General features: G+C 35.0%; 1 long non-coding RNA gene across 1 annotated transcript; it reads right to left on the reverse strand.

Annotated features, from left to right (window-relative positions):
- Positions 1–2,881: 2,881 nt before the first annotated feature.
- On the reverse strand, positions 2,882–27,267 carry LOC127015975 (uncharacterized). Its single transcript, XR_007766405.1, has 3 exons — positions 27,163–27,267; positions 6,877–6,954; positions 2,882–2,943 (listed from the first exon to the last, which is right to left on the reverse strand). It is a non-coding gene; the product is annotated as an uncharacterized LOC127015975 (long non-coding RNA).
- Positions 27,268–27,445: the final 178 nt, after the last annotated feature.

A 27,445-nucleotide genomic window follows, 5' to 3' on the forward strand; every position in this document is an offset into this window, starting at 1 on the left:
AGGATCTTTTTCATTCCTGATGTTTTGTAGGACTCGAGAGCTGTGTGTGGTTCATTATATGTGCCAGGAGCTGGTGTGATTGATTTCTCAGGTGGAAATCTCTAGTGAAGCACAAGGGGAAAAATATGCCAATGATAGCCTACAGCACATTCAGAAACTACGTAAACAGAAAGTGCTTACATCAGTACAGTATATTTACAGTATTCTTTCTTTCTTTCTCTTTGTTGTGGTTTAACCCCAGCCAGCAACTAAGCACCACACAGCCGCTTCCCTCTCCCCCCTCCCAGTGGGGTGGGGAGGAGGAAGAAAAAAAAAAAAGTAAAACTCGTGGGTTGAGATAAGAACAGTTTAATACCTAAAGTAAAATAAAATACACTACTAACTAAGAATAATAATAGTAATGAAAAGGAATATTAAAAAAAACAAAAACAAAAACACAAACACCCAAGAAAAGACAAGTGATGCACAATGCAATTGCTCACCACCTGCTGACTGATGCCAGAGCAGTGATCTGCCCCTCCTGGCCAACTCCCTCCCAGTTATATACTGGGCATGACCTTCTATGGTATGGAATACCCCTTTGGCTAGTTCAGGTCAGCTGCCCCGGCTCTGCTCCCTCCCAGCTTCTTGCACACCTGCTTGCTGGCAGAGCACGGGAAACTGAAAAGTCCTTGGCTTACGATAAGCGCTACTTAGCAACAACTAAAACATCAGAGTGTTATCAACATTATTCTCACACTAAATCCAAAACACAGCACTGTACCAGCTACTAAGAAGAAAATTAATTCTATCCCAGCTGAAACCAGGACACTCTTTTAATGTAATTCAGACACAGTGGCAGCTACCAGCTTAAATCTTTCTGGTCACATAGGAGTGATTTTCAACAGTGTATTAACAGCAAGCATTAACACCACTTGATTGTGCAAAGTACTTTGCATGTTTGTGCACAAATACATAGCCATATGAACAGCTGACAATATGCAAAATGTTTATTCAGTCAACCCATGCATTAGTGGTGTAGCTACAGACATTTTCAAAGACATACCTACCTTTGAAAAATTATGCCTTCCATTTGCAATTTACATCACTGCTGTGTCTATACATGGTGCATATTGAATATAATATTGCAGAAATCAAAGTATTTTTATACTCAGATACTTAAATACCACAGGCCAACTAGTACACATAGCAAAACAATAAAGGGAGGAAGAACTGTAAATTTATTGTAAATATATTTTAAGGGAAAAAAATTTAGCTTTGTGGACATAAGTTGTGCAATGCCAGTTGGCCTTGGTGCCTGAGATTTATTGTTGATATAGAGCACAATCCCTGGCCAACTGAATTTACTATAGTTAGATGTAAACTAAGCAAAAAAAAGTCTCACTGAAAGCCAATGTATTCTTAAGTCATGTGACTTTTAAAGTCCTATTCAAAACACATGACAAAAACTAATATTCCTCCATGAAATCATTTTTCAGGCACCAATGCAAACGTCAAATTTACCTACGTTCACTTGAGCTCACCATCACAGAAAAAAACCAGGTAAAACAATTTAGGTATGCACACTTCAGTTTAGACCGTTTCATTTGAATATTCAACCTTGCTTTTTTTTCAAATGAATTTTATTTTCAGGAAATAAAAGCTTCTGAAGTATAAAGTGAGCGGGGGGGGAGGGAGGAGGAACCCTTTAAAGTTGCTAAAATTTAGAAGCTATAAGCTATTCAAAGCCTGGTTCTACATAACATAACTACAACATGGATTATTTCGGAATTTAAAAATTAAAATCAACAAAGTAAAAATCATACAGAAAATCTTAGTTGAATATAAATTGTGAGAAAAGAAGAAACTGCCTTGATGGCCTGATAACCCAAACCAGTAACTTTCTGAAGAGAAACTTCCTGAAAGTGTTTAAGAAAAGCCAGACATATGCTCATCGAGCTATAATTTCAGAATACATTATTATTCAGTAAGACTAAAAAACCAGAAAGATAATCTAATTGATAGAGACAAAATTAGGTTTTGTCTCAAAAACTTGGGCAAATACCTCATCCTGCTGAAGATAAATACAGATGGGAGAAAAATAGGCCGTTGGAAAAATAACAAGGAAAGAGAGATGAGAAGGAAAGGTTTGTTCTAAGCTGTACTCCAGCATATGCATATTGCCAGCTTCATATTTGCTGAGTATTTCCTGATAATCTTAAAAATCATTTTTTCATTTAGTCATAGAGTGGTGAAAATGTCACCTTGGATCACTAGCAACTGAAAGCCATTGGTTAGCTTAGTCACACACACACACATACATATATATATATATAAATTAAAAATACTTTTAAACATCTTTTGTGCTTCAGAAAGGAAGTAAAAACCTCAGACATGATGAAATCCAGTGCCTGACCTATGGCTCAGTATCTCCTTTGAATACGCAAAAGCACCCACTGTAAGTGCATACACTGTACATTACATTGGTTTACATACTCAAAAAAGATTTCACTTGTTTCTGCCATCATGCTTTCAGAGTACACACCTAAATATTATGCATTACCTGAACAAAATTTATAACCACTGAAATGCCTGTGAAACCTCCTCCATGCATTGCATGTGGAATAACATGAGATTCAAATTTCTCATTTACATGAGAGTTTTCAAGCATATACATGAACTCACATATTTGGTCCACAAATACTTTTATGTCCAAGTTGTATTAATATAGATCTCAAACATCAACAGTTAGACTAAGCAATGCAGAACTACATAGAAACAATTAATTAAGCAGTCACAGAACACTACAATTATTATTTCTTGACAGTCATCTTACTGTTGTATTATTCAGGTTATTATAATACTTAAGAGTGAAGAAAGAAAAACACGTATGGCTTACTTTGGACTGTTTTCCCTCTTCTGAAACTGACTTTTCATTTCATATTGCCCAGATCCCAGAAAACCCTGAAAAAATACAACTCATGTCATAACTGTCTACACATATAAGTAAAACAACAATTGCTTAATGTATGTATAAACTTCACATGAAGTTAAAAGCGAACCCTTATACACATTTCATTTTAAGGTAAATATAAATGAAATACTAACCAGTCAGTGGGAGGATGTGGAGGCACATGGAGTCTTGAGATCTCTCCAAGATCTTATAAAAGTGTATTTTGTGACTATGTTATTCTCTAAAGGAGCTTAGTACCTTTGCCACAGGCAGTAACTACCTTCCCAACACAATAAAAGTTTTAAGTATGTTACCAAGTAAACCACCTGTGTGTTTCATTATTTACAAATATAACCACAAAACTACTATTAAGTTTTACTTGTTAAGATTTTCCAGTTTGTGGTTTGACTCCTTTGTTTGAACACTTTACAGCAAAACTAAGGTTTAATGGAAAGGTCTAAGGCTTTGTCGTATTTTCTCCATAGTTCAAAGCACTCAAATGAGGTATCATGCTTGATAGTGCAGACAGAAATATACTACATGATTCTACATGAACCAAGACAATAACTTGGAAATTTTTGCTCATGCAAGATTTGTATTAAAGACTACATATAACTTGCATGAATCTGTTTTGCTTTGGAGAAAACAAGATCAGAACTTGTGAAACATGGTAATCCTGCAGAAGAGCACTGCTTGTTTTGTTAGAATATAAATTAACAAAATAAATTAATAATAAGTCTCTATACTTGAACATCAAACAAAAGGGTGATTTTTCTAACCACCTCCATGCTACATGATAATACAAATTCCTGCAATACCAAGTCATATTTCGTGAGGTAATTTATAGAAAAAAAAACTGTGCAGCGCAGGTAGAATAAGTTAATCCAAAATTAGTTCACATTTAACCACCAGTGTCTGTCTTGCACACTAACAAGGTATTGGCACATGCAGACATTTCTAAAACATTGCTGTTATCATCACTATTTTTTGAGTCTACAGAAGTGAGAGCATAAACAGAGGTACTTCTCACACAAAAAGTACAATAAATTGTATTTAAATACAATTTTAAGTAAATGCTGGTTGTTTAAAGTATTTTTGGTATGGATCTTATAACAACTCTGCATTTTCCTAAATTACTATAGTATTATATGTTCAATAACAGGAAAGATTGCTACTAGAACACAACACTAGTGGGTTTTTGACCTGTAACTGGTGTCTAATTCATAGTACATTCCTTCCATCTTACACAACTGCAGAGATTTTGCATCTGCAAAACTTCTTCATGCAAATGCAACATAAATTTACATTAACCTGAGTTACCATGTATTCTGTGTTTCAGAAAAAAAATCTGTCCTACACAATCAAAAAACAGGAATTTATTAAAAATCATACAGCTTTAGATCAAGCAAGCCTAGTACAAAGAGATCAAATGGCTAAAGAAGATAGAAAAACAACTTTGAAGTTGATCTGCAATAGTAAAATGAAAGTCACTGTCCTTAAAATTCTGTATCCAGAATAAAAATTTAAAAAAAACTTCAGAGCAAAATTAAGTCACAAGTATTCTATAAATTGTACACAAATTACAACAGTACATGCCAACAATCTTTTTAAATCTAAGAAAAGATAATATTTAACCAAGTGTTTACGCACACAGCCCTGCTAATTTGTCTTCTCCTTAGCTTGACTGGATTGCAACAGTTCTGAATTTGAACAGCAGAAAAAGAACAATATGAGATCTGTAGATGCATTCCTGTCAGCCTAGCCACTTCCCTCTGTTACAAATGTCAGAGCTTACAACTGGCATTCAAAGCCATTTCCAGCAACTCAAGAGGAAACGTGTTTTGAAGATACCTGAATAATAATAGCTCAACTGAGAGTACTTCACTTATAGTCCTAATGTGTCCATTACTTAAAATACTTCACACAGGTGGGATCTGAACTCTCGTTATACAGAGTCAGGTTAATAATGCACATGCAACTTTCCCACTCCATCTACAAACCCTAAGACCCATTAGGTTCCCAACTAGATATGTAAATCTATAAGAAAGTATTCCAGAAATTGTAACATTTATTGTATAATCATTTGCCTTTCCTTTAATTTGGAGGAAAACCAATTACTACTATTTGTAGTGAATATTAATAAGTAACTTCAACTACTTCTGGTGATATGGCACTCTTACAACGTTCTCTCCCACACTGCAAATATGGCAATGAAGAAAGATCAGTATCTCCATTGCTAACAAAGGCTACCCAATCATGGGATAGGAAATTATGTCCAGTCTGAGACAGAAACTTAACTTACAAGATGCAAGTAAAAAAATAAGACACATTTTTCTTCATTTCACAATTCGAGAAGTTTACTCATTTTACAGACAGCAAAGCCTGTCCAAGTATGTAAAACACATTGTTATATTAGATGCTTAATGGGATCTCAGCCTTCTCAGGGAAAAAAATATAATTATTTCAATCAATGATAAACACAATGTTGTAAATTAATTTAGAGGTATTGCTTACAATAAAATCCAGACATATCAGCCACCTTTTCCTAAATTTTAAAAATCAGCATGTTCTATTTTAGTACTATGCATTTACTAAATTTTTACTCCATCTAGTAAGGCCTGTTTATATGACAATAGTTTTTTTTATAAAGAGTACAGAAAACTGCTGTATGCAATTTATTCACTACAGTAGGCAAGAATTAATTTTGTTCTGATGAACTCTGCTATAAAAAGATATGGTTACAATTAGGTTTGACAGATTTTAATCATCATTCTCATTTTTTACCCTTTCATTAAACTGATATCATTACAATACAAGCTGTCCTACTGAATCATTTATCAGGAAACAGAATACTTGAACTAGCATCAGAGTATTTTGTAGTCTAGAATGGGCAGGAACACATATCAGACAAATTTAGGACTATTTAAGCACACAATTACATTTGCAATCAGCTATAGACTTCGTGAGAGTTCAAAAACCATTTTTATTCTACGCTGTAAGACAAGCAAAACATGAAAGAAACTGCAAATTTTGCTTACAACTTTTTTAACGATTCACAGACACCTATGAATAGAATTACAATCAGTGGTAGAAATACAGATCAGACAGTCATACCACTGCTTTTACTTGAATGATTTTTTTTTTCCTTACAGAAAGCATCACTGTATATTTTGGAAGTTTAAGAACACTGAACCAGTCCAACCATGAATTATAATACATTTATTTTGTATAGCAGAAAAAAATCTATTCTATATTTACACTGGTCTTGAATCTAAAAACTCTGGAATGTCTGCATATGGATTACTGGAGTAAATTCTTAATAACTTCACTTATACTTGAAAGCATTTTCATCCCTATTTTAATGAAGAAACAGGAACCCTAACGTAGATTTTAATCCTAAACTTAAGCAAAACAGATCACTGAAACTGGTTTACAAGTTATCCACAAGACTTATTTCCTTCCCAAGTATATAAACAAGTACTTCAACAAAACACCGATCCAATATACTAAAGACAAAGATATACATAAATGCTTACAATCTGTTTGACATAAATAGTCCCAGTGACAGACCCAGAGCTTCCAGGACTCCCAGCTCGTCCAAGTCTGGTGGGAACAGAAGAAGCCTTTGTGCCGAGGCAGTCTCTCCAAGAAGAGCCCACCAAGCAGGGATGACCTGAGATAACCTACTTTCAATCTTGTGAGGACCTTGCAAGTCCCCAATCCCCAGCACAGCCCTACCTTGCCTGGGAGGCTGAGGAAGAAATGCGAGTCCTGCTGACGGCTTGCAAGCTCCAAGCCCATGGCTCAGTGAAGCTACTAACAGGTCTGGCAAGCAACAAAGCCACCAGCTGCTGTGCAGGGTCAGGAATGACTGACAAAGGACACATATCATACAGCTACATCCTGAGAACGAGAATATTTTTATTATTTTTAGATTCTCTTACCTACAATATCCTGAACTTCAGTCTGTTTCTCAGTGACCATGTACAGGGAACACAGGACAAGTCCCACTAAGGATCAGCCTGGGAAGAAAAAAAAAAAAAAAAAAAGAAAAAAATCGGGCAGGAAACAAAAAGCACAGAATTAAATTGAAGAGCATTGTGCTTTCCATAACCTCAATTTTGTGGTTCAGCATTCCCTATATAGATAATTTCAAGCTAAATCAAAGAAACTACTAATTTGCATATGCAGAACCTTTATTTTGGTTTAAAGGGACAGGAGAAGAAACAGAATGAAAAAGCCTGTAGGTCAAGATAAAGGCAGGGAGATTACTTAGCAATTACCATTATTGGCAAAGAAGACTCAGCTTGGGGAAAGTTAACTTTAATGCCAATTATAATAGATTCAGAGAGTGAGAAACAAAAAGACAAACATTAAAACACCACCTTTCCTCCCTACTTTTCCCAGGCTCAACTTCACTCATTCATTCCAGACTCCTCTAACCCACCCTAAAGTCGCATGAGGGGATGGGAGTTACAGTCAGTACACATTGGTTTCTCTCCTCCACTCCTTCCTTCTCACATTTTTCCTCTACTCCAGCATGGGTTCCCCACAGGCTGCAGTCCTTCAGAAAATCTGCTCCAGCATGGGCTCTCCATGGGCCACAATTTCTGTCAAGGAAGATCTGCTCCAGCGTGGACTCTGCACTGGCTGCAGTCCTTCTGGAATATCTGTCTGCTCCAGCACAGGTTCTCCACAGGCTGCAGGGGAAAATCTGCTCTGATGCCTGGAGCACCTCCACCTCCTTCTCTGCTGTTTCTCACTCTTTTCCCTCCTCGTTTGTCTGACATTTTCTGCCTTTTCTTAAATACGTTTTCACAGAGGCACCAACTTGGCTGATGGGCTCAGCTCTGTCATGCAGTGGGTCCATTGCAGAGCTGTCTGGAAATGGCTGCGTCTGGCAGGAGGCAATCCCTGACCTCTTCCCACAGAGGCCACACCTGCAGCCTCCCCACCCCACATACCCAATACCCCACATACCCAATACAAGTATCAATTAATGGAAATACAAGGACATAAGAAAGTCTTCCTCAGGAGTTTACCTACGGGATAAAAATCAACTGACTCAACCTGAGTAAGACAGAAGCATATACTTAAAAAAATAATGGATAAGGGTAAATAAGGGTGATTAAAAAAATACATACCTTTACATAGTTATGCTTTCTTATAGCTATACTAGCTTAAATTTAACTTGCAGTCAGACTCTAGTTCTGGAAAAAAAAAATTGAATCCTGAAAAACACCTATTCTTGACAACACACAACCATTTGCTCTACTTAAAGTGTGTTTAAATGCCACTGTATCATTATCCTGGAAGTTGTCTGTTTGTAGTCAGTATATTTCATTATTTGAAACCCATTTTTGTCATTAACTCCATCGGCACGTGGCAATATTACCTATCTTATAAGAAAAAAAAACCCAACATTTATGTATAACACAGTTACAGCATGGCTGCATTAATGTTACCTCAAAAAATGTACAATCAGAAAATTAAAAAGTTACTTTATATTGAAGAATGCCAACTACATTAGATGCTTCTAACTCGCTCAGTCATTACTCTTTTGCTTTAGTATCTTATAGCTTGTGTAAGGGACAGGCCCGAAGTGACTATACCTTAAGCCCAGGAAACGTCCCGAGAAAGGGTTAAATCATGGGGAGGGGCCTAGCATCACTCCTCTTGATTTGACTGACGGGTGTCTCAACTACTCTTGGAGCTGGAGGAAGAGAAGGCTCCGGAAGTCCAGGGACTGGGGCCAATAAATCAGGGCACGTCGGAGCTCTATGTGGGGACTCTCCACACGGAACACCCTCTGTTGGCTGGTCCAGTGCTGGATCCAGGATTGGTGATCTCTTTGTCTCTTTCTCTTTTTTTCCCTCTTTCCTTTTTCTCTCTCCCTCTTCCCTTGAAGTTGTTAACATAAGGTTTACCTTGATTTCGTGCAAAGCCGCGTAGCTTAGGTATACATATATTTCGTGCATAGGCCAACGCTTACAGAATGCTCATTTTATGGAAATTTCTCAAGTTTTGCATTAAAGTTGAAGTTTTTGTACAGACCTTGAGTGTTGTCTCACCTTCGTCCAAACTGAGGGGATTTGCGAATCTGAGTCACTCCCCCCTTCCCACAGGTGGGACATGACAGCTTGATAAATCTTTTACTTGTTAAATATATGTTACTAAATACTCTGCATGAGAATGCAAAGCATGGCCAGATAACGTTAACGAAAAAGAAAGTTGTTCTTCAAGATGTGTTACTCATTTGTACTCCTTTTTGATGGAGTATCTGATATGCAAAACAGATGCCCATAATTGCCCCAGCCAGAGATGTCAGAGAAGGCTTTCAATCCACAAGCCTTTGCAAGACAGCCATTTCTTGTGAAAGCATGTACAGTGTCCCTTCTCCTCTTCTTTCCTCAAATTCAGATTTTAGGAATGCAATAGCTGATATCAGTGATGCAAAACTCAGTAGAGTACAGATATGATCTGGGAGTCTACAATCGTTTATAACATTTTAGTGAAACTAATTTTCTCAATCAAGTCTTTTACCATTGTCACATAGTTTAGAAACTTGCTGCCAAAGAACTCACTCCTGACTACCAATCCTGGACTTAGCAATGCTTAAAAAGCCAGCCCCCAGGCCAAGAAAGATGCTGATGGATGCCTCAGATCTGAATATTTACCAGTGGGGATAGTTAAACATGCAGTGCTCCCACACACAAATTGGAAGGTCCCCAGAGCTCCCCACTGAAAAATTTAGTAAATCAGATATAATCCTGTGTCTTATCTCCCGTGCTCACAAATCACTCATTCATTTTACTTTAGACAGCCACTGGTTAAAAAATCAGCAACAGCTGGAATACTGGAATAGAGCTAGTCAAGCAATTAGTAGAGTTATGTCTATTTAACCAGCTCATTTCAAAGAGCTAACATTCATCTATTTTTAAAGTTACTAATGTGTCAAAAAGTATCTTATAATTTCTTTAAAATGGTAAAATTACCAATTTACTTCACTTTTACACACACACACAAAAAAAACACCCCAAAAAAAAAAACCACACCAAAACCCACAACACACCATGACAGCTTTTTTTGATACTTCCCAAAAACGTTCTTTCAGTTGTGGGCAGAAACTAAGAATGGAAGATTTCAGCCAAGCAACAAGTTATTCTGAAAGTCTAAAAAAAAATTTTTTTGCATTATATAAAACTGCAGTCATTGTACAATTCCAAGTTTATTTACAGTCAGAATATACTTCATTTAAAAGCTAAGCTAAAAGTATCATTATGAAGCAATGAAGTAATTTTATAATGCTAGTGGATCACATCAGACAATTTTCAAGATAACAATTCACTTTATCAATATACACAGATTCACATTATTAAGGTCCAGCAGTCCGTATAAAATTCCAACAGGAAGCTGTATAGTCAACTATATCGTATTTCTTGAAATGCTTGTTACAGGAAATATGGAACAACAGTTTTGTAAGAACTAGGGAAAAAAGAAAAGCGTTAAAGGCAAAGATGGAATGATCACATTCAAAGCTATAAAAGTGCATATTAAAATTTGAAAATATCTCACCAGATTTTAATACATTAGTTTTTTATTTTTAAGGTATGGAAGTCTTTATTGTGGCAACTAAAGCACCAAATATTACATCTGCAGACTTAATAAGATGCCATCATTTAAAAAAGCACACCTCTCATGATGTAAATTATTACAAATTTCACATTATTTTGGGAAAATCACTTTTCCCGAATGTGTAAATATTGCCTACTGTGAAAATCATGATCCACTCTATGATGATGTTCATTTAAGCATGTTACTTCTATTTGTTTGTACATCTGTACCATTTTGTTGTCCTATAAAACGCTCTCTCCAAAGTGATAGTTCCCAAAGTGCATTACACTGACAGAACTAGAAGTTGAAATTCTGTATCTTTTTGCTCAAAGAACTGCTAGATGCAGTTTTGGTATTTATGGCTTTTACAATAGAAAACATTAAAGGCTCAGAGACTATACTAAGAAATGTAAATCAGCTCAAGACAATATCAGTGCCACATACAGCTGAACCATTGCTGAAAAGTGTATAAATGCAAATGTAGACAAAAGCAAACTACCTTAAGCTTACTTCAAAAAGTCTATTGGAGCTCTGCTGACTGGAGAAGTGTTTTTAAAGGTCTAAAGTACTACGAAATTAGTTGTCCTTAAGTATTAGCAAATATACTAAAACAAAATCCTGATCCAATAACCACTTAAGCTGTGTGAACTACCATATATACACACTGCATCCATTTCTACTGGCTAAAATGAGATTCACTATGCACAGGATAAAGTGAAATGCACAGCAGTTGTGAGCATTTTTCCCCACTTGCTCAAGCATACCTAGGGACTCAGAGAGTGCTGAGGTTCAAAAAAAGAATTACATACAATTACTTCTCAGCAGCCTTTCAACATATTTGTGCCGTATTTACACAAGCATATCTCAGAGCAGAGTTCAGTATTACAGCATTGAAAGAACTTCGTTCAGGTTTCTGCTTTTTTGTTGATGGTATTAACTAGTTACAACTAGTTCAAATTTATGCACTTCACAATACAATTGTTATTATTTGAGCATATAGCATTATTTATGCAGGCAATTTATTCTTTAAAGTAATTGATAAATTCGTACAACAAATTACGGCTTCTCTTTCAGCCATGTAGATCCAAAACTCTAGTTACTTTAGTGGACTTATTCTGGATTTAGACTTGGCTTAATCCAGAGTTTGGCCATCTCTTACACATAGACTAAACAGTGTCTTTTTCACAGTCCACCTTTTTTTTTTTTTCTCTTCATTTACTGCCTAATACATCAAAGCACAGAATCTGAAAGTGGTAGCATTTTCATATTTAAAACAGTCCCGTCACTTTCTGGCTTCTGAATATTTTTTTGTACACAACACACACACACACAATAGGCTTTTTGCAAGTCCTTATCCCCTTACATTTATTTTATGCATTGAATAGAGAAAAGCTCAAGTTCAAAGTGTCTTCAGTCAATTCATTTCAAAAATTGTAAACGGGATTCTCCCAGAGCTTTCTCTCATTCAATCTATATTTCTTTTTGAACGAGAGTATTTCTGATTTTTTTTCCAGGTAGTACATTAATTTCCATAAACCATGTGCTTACAAATGCATTGTGCCAGTCTTATGCTATTAGAATACTCAAGTGATTTGTTCTGTTTGCGGTTAAGGCACACTTTATTATCAACTAAAGACAAAGCAGTCCAACTTCCATTAAGTAATGGAACTTCTCCTACTGATTCAATAAGGATTGGATAAAGTATTTAGACTGCCTGCATGAAGTCCAAGTTCCAATCATTATTAAGCCAACACATCTAAACAGTTTTTCAGGACCTTAAAAAACACAAGTTAAATTGTCAGCCTTTACTCCCTTGATAGTAAACGAATTTCTCATGTTTCTGCCATATTAATGTAAGTACAGCCAGTGCTACGCTAAAATACTTTTAGAGCAGGAAGAGTCAAAGAAGGTAACACCTCACTTATGTCCAACTAAATGTACCCTCTGATCACCAGATGGTACAATTTAGCTAGCTCTATTTAGACAGGGAGCAATCAAGCTGCACTTAAGAGTAACATAAAAGTGGCAAAAGCAGATTAATACCACCTTCCTATCTGCCCTGTCCAGAAACAACAGAAGTTACATCTATGTTCTTTGGAAGGTCACTCCAGCAGCTGGTGAGTACTAAGGCATAATGCTTAAATACAAATTGGTCAAAACCTCCTTACCTCCCAAATCAGACTAAAAGTTTAGAAGTGACAACAATTTGCTATATTAGCATTACATATCACAGATTTTTCTTGGCCTCTGATATTCCAGTTTTTGAGAGGCTTTGACACAAATTACAACACAGCTGCAGATATCCAAAGCTACTTCTATTAAGATTTCTTTATACAATAAACAATCTCTTGAGAAATAATATAAAATAGTATTACACCAGTATTACCTCGTATCAATACTGCCTCCATCAAATGAATTTAATCTTCCAAAAAGCTCAACTAACTTGCATATTCTAATTAATATCATGCTGAAAATAGTTAATGATGCTAAATTATAGCAATCTTTTTAAAAGGGTCAAATTTGTGGATCTGCATTTAAGCTATAAACATCAGGCATGAAAATGAATTGGTTTTGAAGTAACACTAATTCTGAAAGGTCCCACTTAAGAAAATTATTTCCTTGCATAATTTTTTTATGTTTAATCAAGCCACCCAGTAAAGGATTATAACTGATAGCAAATTGCAGTGTTGTATCTCTTCCTATTGCTCTGAGCAGAAATCCCCCATTTTTTTCCCTCAAGAGTTTTCAGAGAAGACTCTTCATCAGACATAGTGTCCACAAAGATTTATATAGGTACACAATAGAGTACAGATTTAAAACTATGTTAACACAAGATTGTTTCCTCACTGTTAAGAGATATTTTTGTTAATGTGTAATTTTATGCCATCATAGATGTCTTCCCACAATAACAACTTCACACTATACAGACTGGCACCAGCAATTGCTGAGTACAAATTCTCATAAATTCCTAGAGAGTGCTAGTTCATATGCCCCCATTTCCAATGAATAAAGCTGTCTTAAAAGGCCACCCCACTACCTGTTGAAATTCCAAAAGGTAATCCAATGAAAAGATGATCAAGCAGCTATACTGACTGATCTGTAAAGTAGCATTAATTTATCAGCAAAACTATACTTTTGCTGAGGCTCTTCAGTTAATACTTATAATGTCATATTCTAAGTGGAACAAAAAGTGTGTTGATAACTACATTAATATTTGTATTGTACCTTTCACATCTTATCCAGGTACAAAATTAACTAAATCTAACAACGTTCCTGTGAAGAAAACATACAGTTATTTGAGTTTGGAAAAAGTTTGGTCATAAACCTGATGGATTAGCCACTCTGCTTGCTGTCACACAGAATACGCAGCAGAGACAAATAAGGTCATAGGTTTCTGCACAAAAAATGTCAAAGCTTTTTTATTTTGCATGGTGGTTTCTTTAAGATCCTACAGTCAAGATGCTGCACTTCATATGAGTATATCAGTGTGTGTTGTGGGTTTTTTTTTTTTTGAAGTTCATTTCCCTTGACAGTATCTGTTCAGCACACGGGTTTCTCAGCTTGAAAGAATATCTATGAAAATTCGCAGAAGATCATTTAGAAGCTTGCTTGTGAATAAGCAAGTCCAACATATTAAAAGAAAAAGATGTCGTGAATCAAGACAAGATTACAGGTTTGAATCAAGGCCAGAACATGAATTCCACAAGAGGGTCTCATTAGAACAGTACAAACAGTAGGCAACCTTGATAGGGGACGATAGGGGATTGCACAGTGGGAGGAGATGGCCAAACAAGACTAGTCAGTACAATCATCGGCAGGGGATGTAATCTAATCTACCAAACATCTTCAGAATACTATACCACAAATCTAATATGCACAGAACCTGAACTGAAACAGGATCGTCCTTGTGCAGATTCAGGTCATTTTTTGTCAGGAGGAGAGTATTTAAACAGAAAAAAATTCTTGTATCTGCATGAAACTTTTTCAAGAAGCTGATAAATCATTTTTCTTCATTTAAAGAAAAAGAAGTCTGAATAAGACCATAATGCAACATAAAATTGTAAAAATAGGTGGAGTGCCACTCACAACAGTGATACAAAGAATACACTTCAAGAATACAAACATCTGGAGCATATTTCTTGACCAAAAATAGCATGCGGTAAAAAAATTGCATCAAGAAGAAAAGATAAGATAAACTGACACATGGCAGATCAAACATATAAACATGACAGTGGTAGTTCATTTGAACATGGAAGTGCCATTATGTCACCCTATCGAATCTGAGTGAGAATCCAATGAAAGGATGATAATTAAATGGCAGCAAATAGTATTCATATGACAACATCTTTTCCATGAGGTCTTAGGAAGATGTACTTGTATAAACTGACAAATACCAGTGTACAAGATAAAAGTCATCAGACAACTTGCTTTCAAATAATCACCATCTGAAAATTACTAGGGCCTACCATTTACAAGGCAATAGAAAGTTCATTAATACATAATTATTAGTTTTAGTAACTATATTCATTACAGTTTTACTGTTAATACTGACGCATTTCAGGTTCTATCAAGGGTCATTACAAAGCCTTTAGTTTGCCTCCAAATTCCCGCATCTATTTTTCAAATAGTCACTGGATATAAAGGCAAAATGTAGACTTTTGAAAAAAATTTAGTAATTACTGTTGCTAATTCTACAGTGCATTAAAAAAATGTTCTGGTGATATAAGCCGTAATTAACAGAACTGTATCGAACAGTCATTTAAAATCAGTGTTATGTTTGTCAAATACAGATATCTTTACAGAATATGTGATTTTTCAATTTCTTAAATGCTGAAAGGTTCAAATGCAGAGTTACATGTCATTATGAAGCCACTGAAAAGTATTTATCATTCTACTATTCCTTAACTATGAACCACCACGCTAAATGTAAAATTGTTCATGTTGTCAACACAGTAGCAAAACACTACCATTCTTTCTAGTGATATTAACGCATCATAACACAGAGTCAGTGGTTTTAACCAACATAGAGAAGTTTCAAAAGAGCATATCCATTTTCACATATTCAAAATTAAACAGCAGAATGAAAATGACTCATGTAATTTTGGTCCATATCAGGAAAGCTGGCTGTTGTAAAAAAAAAAAAAAAATAAATAATTAGTTTTTAATGAGAGAACAGAGGATCGGACATGCACAAATGATGGATGTAAGAATGAAAGGTCTAATGCAAGTTACCAAAAAAAGAACAGAGGATAGTAGCAGTGAGAATGAACATGACTAGGAGTCATAGAAAGATGGCATATTTTATGCTTGTAGAGAGGTTAAAAAACCCCTACAACAAGCAGCACAACAATTGTAGAAAGGAAATTAATCACTTGCATTGCAGAACATGGTAAAGAGGATGTGCAATATACGGCATGGAGTTCACACAGAATGAGGAAGATAAAAAAAGAAATAAAGAAAAAAACACTTCACTCAGTGAACACTATCTATTCTGTATACCCTAAGGCAAGATCCTGTAGAAAACATAGTGTCATCATGTAATTAAAGATTGTATCACAAACTATAGATACAACAAGGCCATACTGAGGTTACCTGCACAGTCTTAAATCAAAGCCTTTCAGACCATTTTAATGGCTTTTGTAAACAATGTAAATACATGCAAATATTCCAGATGGATGCTGAATGTGATCTTTACTGCTGGGTAATCTGAGATCATAAATACATAGAACATGCTAACACAGTATGCTATATCTCAAAAACCGAGAGGATGAATAAATTTTAGTATTTTCCTTAAGTTGCAGCAACAAGCTCCTGCCACCTTTTTATCATGCACAACACAAAATATATCTCAACCAAAAAAACTGATAGAATATAGCAACAGCAGCAAGATATTGCACTTCTCATGAGAAACTATTAATGCTCCCTTTCATGTGCCAAGCAGAATTAACTGTCATAAGTCACCTCTACTGCAAGTAGAAAGCATGTTTTTTGTTTGCTGTCCAATTCATCTGTTGCACATACAACTTCAATTCATGAGTGTATTACTTCTGACAACCTCACTAATGGTATTTTTCACTAAATATATAAAATCTATTCTATTCTAAAATCTATTCAACAAAAGTTGTTCCTCATTTTTAACCAAAAAATATGACTTTTTTTTTTTTTAATATAAACAGAATAGACAATTCTTCTTACATGAAATGTAACCATGGGACAAGGTCATACTTTCCCAAGGAGAATGGTCTCTGTTTGTTACTAAAACAGGCACAAGCTCCAAAAATACTTTTGCCTTTAAATGCTACTTTGAGTGTCACACCACTTACAACAAAGCATATATTCACACACATCTACATGGAATGAACATTTTCCTACAGAAATAATGTTCCACAGAAGTTTACTAAAAGAAATACAGTTTATAAAAATATTCTCTCAATACTAGAAAAAGAACTGGACAAAATTAGTATCTATTCTAAAGTATGAAGAGAGGAACAATATACTTCTTATTTAAATACAGCAAACAACTTCCAAGCAGACAACAACTTATTACGAAAAGCTAAAGAAACAAAAATCCTTTGATAAAGTTCCTTTATAATAATTGTGCTTAAATGAAGGGTAAGGTTTGTCCAGTAAAAGGAGAGAACACCACCTTGGGTATTTTTGTTTTTAATACAGCGACACCTTCTTAAAGTGGTAAGGGGAGCCTTTCTTCACTGGTAAAGGTAATTCTTGTTCCATTTGGGAGAACATTCCAGTTCTAAAAAGCTAGTGGCATAATCAGGCTTTCTAGCTGGAATCAGTTCACCTCACATTTTAGAGTGCTTTACATTAAACTCAGTGACTAAAGTAATTTTCTCCAAAAAACACTGAAATGGAATATCAATTATAACGCTGCTAACATTGAAAATACATGCTTAACTACTCCAAAGTTTTGAAAGGCACCCCATAGTGAATAATTGATACATAGTATTTTTTTTTCAAAAATATTTTCAACCATGGTGGTAGAACAGGGTTTAAACTAATGCAGTGTAAACAGCAATGCTGAAGCAACAAGGAAACAAGGCTTTTACTTTCCTCTCCTGGCAACAGGATTATGAATGCATTTTATTTTCAGCCTTACTTCATAGAATTATTTCAAAAAAATCTTAATTTAATTTGTATAGAAAATATTCCGGTTGTAGAAAAAGAAAATGAGATGGTGAAATTGGCACCTAGAGTTCAAATGAAAACACTGATTAACAGTTCAGCATTGCCGTATGTTATACTCCAAAATATTTTTTAAGAAATGGTCATCAATAATTCAAGTCTCTGTTTTAGCCATACTTTCATGTACTTTCATACTTTCAAAGCTGGTATGAGTCAGAATAAATAATAAAAATAAAGCCAGTAAGTATAAGCTAGCTAGTCTAAGGAAAAAAACCTAATGTTATTAGACTTATCATCAATATCTTGCCCCATTTCTGTGAAGTAAATATGCATCTGTGTCCTGTATCGGACGACTTTGCCCGTCCTCCAGGTATGCCCAAAGGGCAATGTAGGCTATAATGACCCATCTGTTCACTACTGGCAAGTAGCAAACTTCTAATGAAGACAGATGTGGGTCACCCTGTACAAGAAGGCTGCAGGGTGCTAATGAATCCACCTAATGGTCACTACCTGCCACTGCTGACTGATTGATGAGCAAAAGGGTTAAGCTTCAAAAGCAAAGACAAGTATTTCAGGTAATCATTAGTCTTACTAGGATATCTCTGTCACACTCCCTAATATACACACACTTTAATGTTGTCTTCTCCCATTTAAAAAAAAAGAAAAAGCTTACATTAGTTTTCTTTGGACAACCTGAAATAACCTGAAAAGCTGAAACAAAGATCTTATGAGAAATTACTTTTATTGCCCAGAGAAATAAAAGTTCCTAAAATTCATAGTAATTTATAAAAACATGACCTCTGACACTAACAGTAAAACCAAAAATCTTAAAGGAAATAGCTACCCGTTGCAAAACTCTACAGGTATTAATACTTTCTAAATATTACAATCTGACAGTAGTATAGGAAGGAACTTTTTACAGTGAACTCCATTCACGCAGACCACAAGCTAATGGATTTTTTTTTTTTTTTTTTAATGATTACCACAGAAGCTAGTGAGGATTTGACTCATTCTGCCAATTTCCACATGAGGGTGACGGCACCACAAAAGCCAGCTACTTATGAGCAAAGTATTGATGCAAATCCAACCATTCATCAATTCAGGTAGTGAGCAAATGTCAGAAAGAGTTGCAATGGGGAAACTCCAGAGAAGAAAGTCTCTCTAGAGAAAAAGGAAAAGGAAAAAAACCAACCAAAACCATCCTATAGTGAAAAATGTTATGACTTTGAGCTAGTGTGGGGTGAAACCTGCAGAGAATGTTACCATCTGCCAGGATTCACCAGGATTTTATTAATAAACAGCTGCAACATAGCAAAGTCACAGCACTATCCAAAAGTATAGAGAAGTAATAAAATGATATGTAAAGTTAAAAATGGAAAGAAGTATTTTTATATAACAGCTTTTGAGGAGAAGTGGATCTCTTGCTTTTAGAAACATTTCATTTATTTTCAAAACACCACACAAGAATCCACCAACTTAATTTCTGATGTAACTCTACTAACAGTAGACAGGAAACCCAAATATACTAAGTGCTGCAAGTTACCCACTGGGAAAGGTTCTTTACCAGATATACCAGGCAATGGTATATTAAAAAAAAAAAATCCTGTAGTAACATTAAACCAATAATATGTTGCATCAGTAGCTGGTCTCATAAAAATGAGGAAGATATCCTTATTAGAAGACAATGTTTTATTCTTTGCTATGCTCATCTGTTGAATAACCCTTAATATGCCCTGTAACCTCATTAGGCCTCTACATTCTTAACTGTAAATTGAACATCGGGATCCCATCACAACCATTTTGCAAGGCTCAATACATTCATATGGGGGAGGATGGGGAGGCGGGGAGGCGCTGGCAGTTTATAATAAAATGTATTTAAGAAGTAAAGAGTATTGTTACATCCTTATCCTAGGCTAAAAATAAAAGTGAATTTTTGGCTTGATAGAAGTCATGTAATTTTTATCCAAGTCATAACCTAGTAAAAACTCTTGAAGTTTCGGTAAACAAAAGGTAATGCTGAACAACTTTTAATTCTCAGTATTATAAGACAAAAAACAGCCTTTTCAAGTTTTAAGTCACAACACTATTTTTGAACAGAATTGGAAATAGTTGTTGTGAATTTTGTGTATGTATTGAACCTGCTTCTTCATCCATATTTTAAAAATCCATATAAAACTAATGAGTCAGTGACACTCGAAAACCTACCTTGCATATAAGCAATGATTTCTAGTAAATATAAGGAAATTTGTGCCTACTCTGTAAGGGTATAAATTGCAGTTTTGCCTAATATATGCCAAGAGAGGCTCCAGTGTAAGTTACCTTTTCAAACAGATTTAAATTCACAGATGATTTACTGTTGTTCCCAGAACTGAAGTGATTAAGCAGCCTCAGTCTTTTGCCTGAGGCAACAGAAGCTCTTCAAGATCCAGTAACTCCAATCTATATGATCCTGAGAATTCTCTTCTGCAAGAAGCTACTAACATTACATACAAGATGAAACTAACTATATATGGTCAATTGATTTATAGCAGATGATTTCACTGATTTATCCTATGAGAACAAACTAACAGTAGTGAGGTTAGAGGGAAAAAACACCAAAACAAAAGAAACCTCTGGGAGCGATGGGTACCAAATATAGGTGAAGTGTAGCAAAAACATAGTAATTGTGTATTCATGGGATTATTCACAGTGTCATTGGCAAATAAAAGCTATCACAGTCTAGAAATACACCCTTAGCATTTAAAAAGAAACTCAAGTGTTAATATCATCATAATAGCATGTGTACAGAACATTCTGAAGGGGACTGTTTTGTTTTTCAGTTAGCTCACTTGCCTCGTGAGGACTTGCAATTTATTAATGAGAAACACTTACAATTCCAGTAAAATCTGGTTGTTAGGCACACATTAACGTGTGTTCTATTTTTATCTAGAATATCCACTTTCCTTTAAATGTGTAATTACAATTGAGAAAGTATAGTGTAGCTTTAAAACCTTATGGTCCCTACAGAGAAGAAATTCCTACTTCGTTAAAATTAAAGATGACAGCACACGGGAGTCTAATAGTGCCTGCCAATTAAGTCCTCTCGTCATCACACTTCATTTAAAGGTCTTTTGGACAGAATCTCATTTCCCTATATATGCATGCTTCACTCATGCGTCATTCTGTTTGCAGAAAAGACAGACTCCCAAGTGTAAAAAAAAAAAAAAAAAATGCTATTGCGTACTGAAATAGTGCAGCTTACCCGTTACACAAGCACTGAAGGCTAGGACTGCTTAGGGGAAATTGCTGTTAGTATTCACAGGTTCAGATTGACTTGCAAACTGATTTAAATGTATAATTCTGAGGTAAAACCTGTAGATATTCTAAAAAGGAAGACTGATGAAAAGGTACCATGTACAAAACTTCTGATACATGTTTTCACACATCATCTGGAAACAAGTGATGGTTCAAAGGACGCAGCTAGTGATCAACTAGTTACACGTATTATGGGGGAGGAGAAAATGCTCTTTCCAAATCTTGCTTCATTTCCATACATTCTGTCTTCAACTCACATAGAAAAAGTTGTTACACATTTCCTACCCTCCTTTCTCAAAGATGCCCATCTTCACAGATCTGGAGGAATATAGCAGATCATTAACTTGTGTCACAAATAGAAACATAGTACATCTGCAAGCTACTACTTTTTTCAACTATTTTATTTTGAGAAAATGAATCCGATATTTGCCAGACTGGCAGAAGATATATCTCCAACACAGAGTCAGTAGTGTTGTTTTACTTAGTATGGCAAGTGAATATATTTTTAACCTCAGGATGTCCCAAATTTCATAGGACTATGTATATGTTGCAAGTTCAATACATACATATATGTAAACACAGTAATGAAATGAGAACTGAACTAACAACAAGCTTCAAGTTTTTAATCATTTTCCATTAAGGTATTAGAGCTAATCAAATACAAAGTCAGAATTTGCTTTTGGTTTTGCTATTGACAAAGTATATCCCTCCTCACCTGAAATGTTCTTTGCTCTCAAAAATAAAGGAATCTATTCCACTAAAACCTTCCAGAAATCTGAGTCTGAAAAAATCCAGCCAACACCTGCATGGAGAACAGAAGTTGATCAAATTTACAAGTCGTTGATAGCAACTCTTTCAAAAGAAGCACATTTACACAAATCTGTGCTAGGCCAAAGCTCTTCTCTTCTCATCTTGATTATAGATGGATTTAGAAATCACATTATTTCCTGTCTCTCTTCAGCAAGCTTTCACATAGTTGAAGATTACTACAGTAAGTCCTCCTTTGTTCTTTACATTAACTAATACAGCTCATTTATTTTTTCTATCTAGGAACATACTCTAAATCTCTCATTATTCTCATTATTTTCCTCTAAACTGGCTCTGATTGGTCTCCACATTTTTTACTGGAAATACGCTAGATGTAACACCATACTGCAGATAAAGTCTGTTCTGTGTAGCACAGCTAGCAAGAATTCTTTCACACGCCTTGCAGGCTATACTTCTATGTACGCATCCTAATATGGCATCTGGCATTTCCCTTTTTCACAACAGTGCCACAATTTTGACACACATTCAGCTTAGAGATTGTTGTTCCTTGGCATTCTTCAAGGTATTTGGAACAAAGCTACCTAAAAGTCATCAGTATTGAGAAAGAAATGAGAAACTGACAGCACTTCTCCAAGCTGTGCTCATTTTTGTTCATACTATATTATTAGCACTACCAACTGAAATCTGGGTCTCCAGCCCTTTCTCTGAAATTATTCAGGAAAATATTATTTTGCACTTGCTCAGTAGAAGTTATTACAAGAAGTATCTTTAAAAGCCTAACTTCAAGATAAACTATCTTATTGATACTAATATAATTGAAGAAACAGTTTTATGGACTTTTCACCACAAAATGGGAATGTAGTAAATTTTAAAAAGTGTCCGGATCAATGCCTCACATTTTTAGATCAACTCCTCGTCTTTTCTGAAATGGTATGCTTCCTTTCCTGCTTCCCAGCTTAAGAACAGCCTACACATGCTTTTGAATTTATAAGCTACTTCATGAATTCCAAGGTCATAGTACTTTATATTAAGTACATATTTAACAATGCAAAAAATTGGCTATAAATACATTAGGATCAGTAAACTATTTACACATTGATTTAAGTACCCACAATAAACTTCTACAATAAACACATACATACCTTCCTCATTGCATAATGATTACTTTCTTGTAACGCACAGAAATCAATTATACCTCATAAAATGCCAAAATTAGTTATCTTTGAAGTTTTATTTACATTCTGTATATATATTAATACTTGTTTTGACCAACACTACATGGAAATCCTCTGGCATAGCCAGCTTGGGTGCCTCTACTCTCTCAATCACGCACATGGTTTCAGTGACCGAAGTCTGCAACAACCACTCACTCCTCTACCTGGGGTACTAACTCTGTTTACGGGGAAGGGTTTTGTGTAACTGGCTCTGTGGAACCAGACTATCTTCAGTGCAATACTGAAGCTAGCACCAAGCAAGTGGCATGTTCAAAGATTTCTGCAGCAGCCTACTGACAAGCTCTAACCTGGTATTTTATAACACCACTTCTCAGAAGCTTTTAATTCAGCCACATCAGAAGGGGTCTTCGCTGCAATAACACATTCTCTGCCAAGCTCAACTCTAAGCTTTGAAACATGGTAGCAGTCTTCAAAGAAACATGATTTAATAAAGGTAAACTACCTGTATGTTACTTAATTCTTGTTCAGAAATACCTAGCCTATTTTTATTGAAACCTAAAAAAAGTCAAGGCAATACATTTGCAACTATTTCACCTTAAAGAGCTGAAGTCAGGCAGTTACTACCAGCCAGCAATCCCTCTAAGATGCTACCAATTCTGTCATACACTGCAATGGAATGCAGCCTATCTTTCTTCCCTTAAATTTGTATTGTTTTTCTATACTATGCCACAAGATCTTGTTTCATGGCATCATGCAGCCCCGTTTCATCATGTAATCATGATGCACAACTGCCATTAACTTTAGTATAAGTACAAGAATTACAAATTATCAGAAACATAGCAGATAAATATTTTGTATTTTGCAGTTCTAAGAATATGTACAACTTTTACATACATTAAAGTACATTCATAAACTTTTTTTTTTTTAAGTCCTATTTACTTTTTCCCAAAAAATCTTTTTTGTATTGAGGATGTAGTAAAGATAAAAATCTGTTGTCTGCTCTTTTTAAATACATCTGATTTTCTTTTCAGGACACTATTGTGAGCACAGAGCGCCAGACAAAGCAAGAAGATGAGTGGACAGAAGACACTGTAAAGCTTTCTATAGTAAAATCAAGCAAACATACACAAACTAACTTTTAACTTTAAATATAAGCAAAATTAACTTTACAAAAGTCTCTTTATACTTTCAGAGATCTTTTCCTGCACTTTCAGCAAGACTGTTACAACTTTACCTGTTGATAACTTTCTCCCTCCCCAACAGTCCTATTTTATTTTGCATCTGCTTTAGCTAAAAGATCTAGTTCCTTATAAAATGTGATTTTTTTAATTTCCTTAAAAAACCTGGGGGCAGCAGGGGTAGAGGAGCAGTTCACGATGAAACAAGATTATCATACAAACTCATAGTTAGCAGTAATCACATTCTAAAATCAGGGACCAGTCCTGCAAACTTCACTGCCTCCTTTTATTTCTTATTCATAAAACTATACACATTTCTACATTTAAAAAAAAAAAAAAAAAAAAAAAAAAAGGCAGGGGATAATAATTGTTGACCCTAAAAAAAAATTCAATTAAAATGCATCATACAGACATTACACCAAACCCAAACATTCTAATCTCTGGAAATCCTAATTAAAGCACAGCTTAAAAAAAAAAAATCCAAATATTTTAAGACATGAAAACCCTCAATAAGGTCATTTACAAAACCCTTGTCTTTCCTAGAAGGAACGCTATGACAAATACACAGTTAGAGCTGATGATTAAAAACACTGCAATTTGCAACTTGGTCTTTAGAGGAAAAAATGGACATGGTAACGCTTTTACATATGTAAGTCAATTCATCCTTTCATGATAATTTTGAACCTATTAGTCACTCTTAACCAAATTTGACTAAGAACTTGCAGACTCATTGACATTAAATTCTACCCAGCTTTGTGAAAAAGAAAACTGGAAAGATACTGCTCTAATTAATAGGCTGCATTGTAAGCTCAAGTCTTATCAGAAATCTGTGGAACCACAGGAAAGTAAGTGTTATGAATGCCTTTACAAAAGAAAAAGCATAAATTAGTACGTAATCTTTCCTGGACACCAGCAAATCCATTCCCAAAGCTCAGGGTTAAATTTGGTTGCAAGAGTAAGGTTTCCAGTTACTGCATTCAATCCCAAAGCATAGGGCTGAGTTCAGCTAACTGTTCACATGACTGTTTCCCACACACCCCCTTTAACTATGTGTATCATCCTAGTTAAGGACAAAAAGATGTTTTTTACCTAGTCAGTTGTGCTTTCCATACCTTGAAGAACTGAGATCTCTTTAAGGTAATTACAACACACTGTTCATCAATTTAAATCACTGGGATGTACTCTCAACTTTAATTCTCACTTAACGCATCTTTTATCTGATAATTTTATTTTTATAATAAATTTTTATGCATTAGCACTTAACAGAAACCTGAGGAGAATATTGTCATCAGACATTTCATGTAATTTGAAAATATGAAACATCAGTCATTCATCAATTCTTTATTGAACTTTAAAGCCAGATAGGAAAAAAAAAAAGCAAAACATTCTCTACTTCTACCAACGTACAAAAACATAGTCATCTTTTCCTTTTTTATCACTTCCTGCCTACAAACACCAGTTTTCCCCTCCTTCCTGAATCTATTTTTCTGCATTGCTTCTTCCTCAATAAAAGGAGTACTAGGTCCTCTCAACTCTTTTCTTTTATACACCCTTCTGTGTATCCTTCTACATCATTTTTTCTGTCTTCCTCTTATGTCAAGGGCAGCTTTACACACCCAAGGAAGACTGAACTAGTTTATTAGGAGTTAAGGGATGAAGCATAAAAAAAGCTAAGAAGGTACAACCTCATATTTAGACCTCTTAGCATGGCACACATCTGATCATATGCCAAGAGAATAGCTGCCTCCCACTAATGCAGTTCCACCCATTCATGTCACTGCTTGGTCCTTTCGCCTTTATGTGAGATAAGGTATTAACTTCCTCATTAATTATCACCTGGGAATATTCCACATAAGAAACTGTGGTTCACAGTAAATATTCGCAAGACAACGTCATTATTTCAAGAGATCTTATCAGACAGCTTTTGCAAGTGTATGCTATACTAATACAAATAGTTTCTGGATTCTCTGTATAGTGATACAACAGTCTTAGTTATAATAGCCTTCAGTTGAAAGGTGGTGTACTAAAAAAATATTTTTTCTCAGCTTTGCATCTACATACAAAGATTTTCAAAATTCAGAAGTCCCATAACTAAACTTAATTTCCTTGAATTTTAACAAAACTTTTCACATGCACAAAATGAATTATTTGTGGCTTTCTCTCAAAACTATAGATGTTTCTGTCCTTTGATCCAGTAATGGCAGTTACTTGTTTAATGAAAATCCAATTAGTTACTTCTAGTGTTCACAACTTTGACCAATCATGCTTGGTATTCTTCTATCACCTATCACCTTGAACTGGTAGTATCTATCCCATTTACCTTACAATTCTTTATAGTGACACTGAGTGAAAGTAGAAAACCTAAGAAGGTACAATGACAAGAAGGTTCACACCTCAAACACGTTTTGCTGGAGACATGGAAAACTCAGTCAAAAGAGAAAATGCAGTTGGATCTAATGAAGCATTGATTTTTTAAAATTTTTTTTTAACTGCAGTCTCTGTAAATATATAAAGCAAATGTAAAAATAAAGCATTTTTACATAAGAAAAAAAACCATACAGAAGTTAAAGCAATTGCCTGTAGCTTAAGCCTTCTCTCTGCATGCATGCCTAAAGGATCCAAAATTCTGCCATGTTATGTAAACCATCTGAAATATTCCATTTATTCAGTTTAAAACATACTTTAAACCAAAACAATAACACAGGTGATTCATTCTAAATACATTTTGATGTATATTTATTGAATGTTGATGAATTCTGAGAGGAGTTGAGTCATTTGATTTCAATTTTGACATACCATTCCAAAAGTGCGTGAAAAATACTCAGCTTCACAATTTCTACAAAGTCTAAAAACCTTATGCTCTTCAATTATTTCACAGGATTTACAGTGAAGCAGGAGAGCAAAAAAAAAAAAGTCAAGAATTTTCATTCTTAACTAGTTTTTTTCATTTTCAATATAAGTTACGGTGTTTTTTTCATCCTGCATATAAAAGTGTTACACCTGAAATCCAGGTATAAATTAGTTTTCAAATAGTAGGAAAAAGCTGAAATGCCATTACCTCCTTTTCTTCCTGTAATTCTGTTACTTCATGGTACCGTGGGATGAAGAGGTCATACTTTTTGTTGCCTTCTTTTTTGTTGTTGATGTTTTCATAATGCAGTGCCGTTTCCCTTTAGATAGTTAAAGGAAAGATTTGAGTCGTCTTTTTTAAATGCTTATCTAAATACATTTAGTGAAAGCCTATTCTCCTATTACAAACAGCTGCCATTTGCAATAACTAATGAAAGCCTAGATTACTCACTAATGGGAAAGGTCCCACAATATTGTACAATTATGCTATA

The sequence above is a fragment of the Gymnogyps californianus genome, chromosome 4 (assembly GCF_018139145.2).
Source record: "Gymnogyps californianus isolate 813 chromosome 4, ASM1813914v2, whole genome shotgun sequence".
In the NCBI taxonomy this organism is placed as follows: Eukaryota; Metazoa; Chordata; class Aves; order Accipitriformes; family Cathartidae; genus Gymnogyps; species Gymnogyps californianus.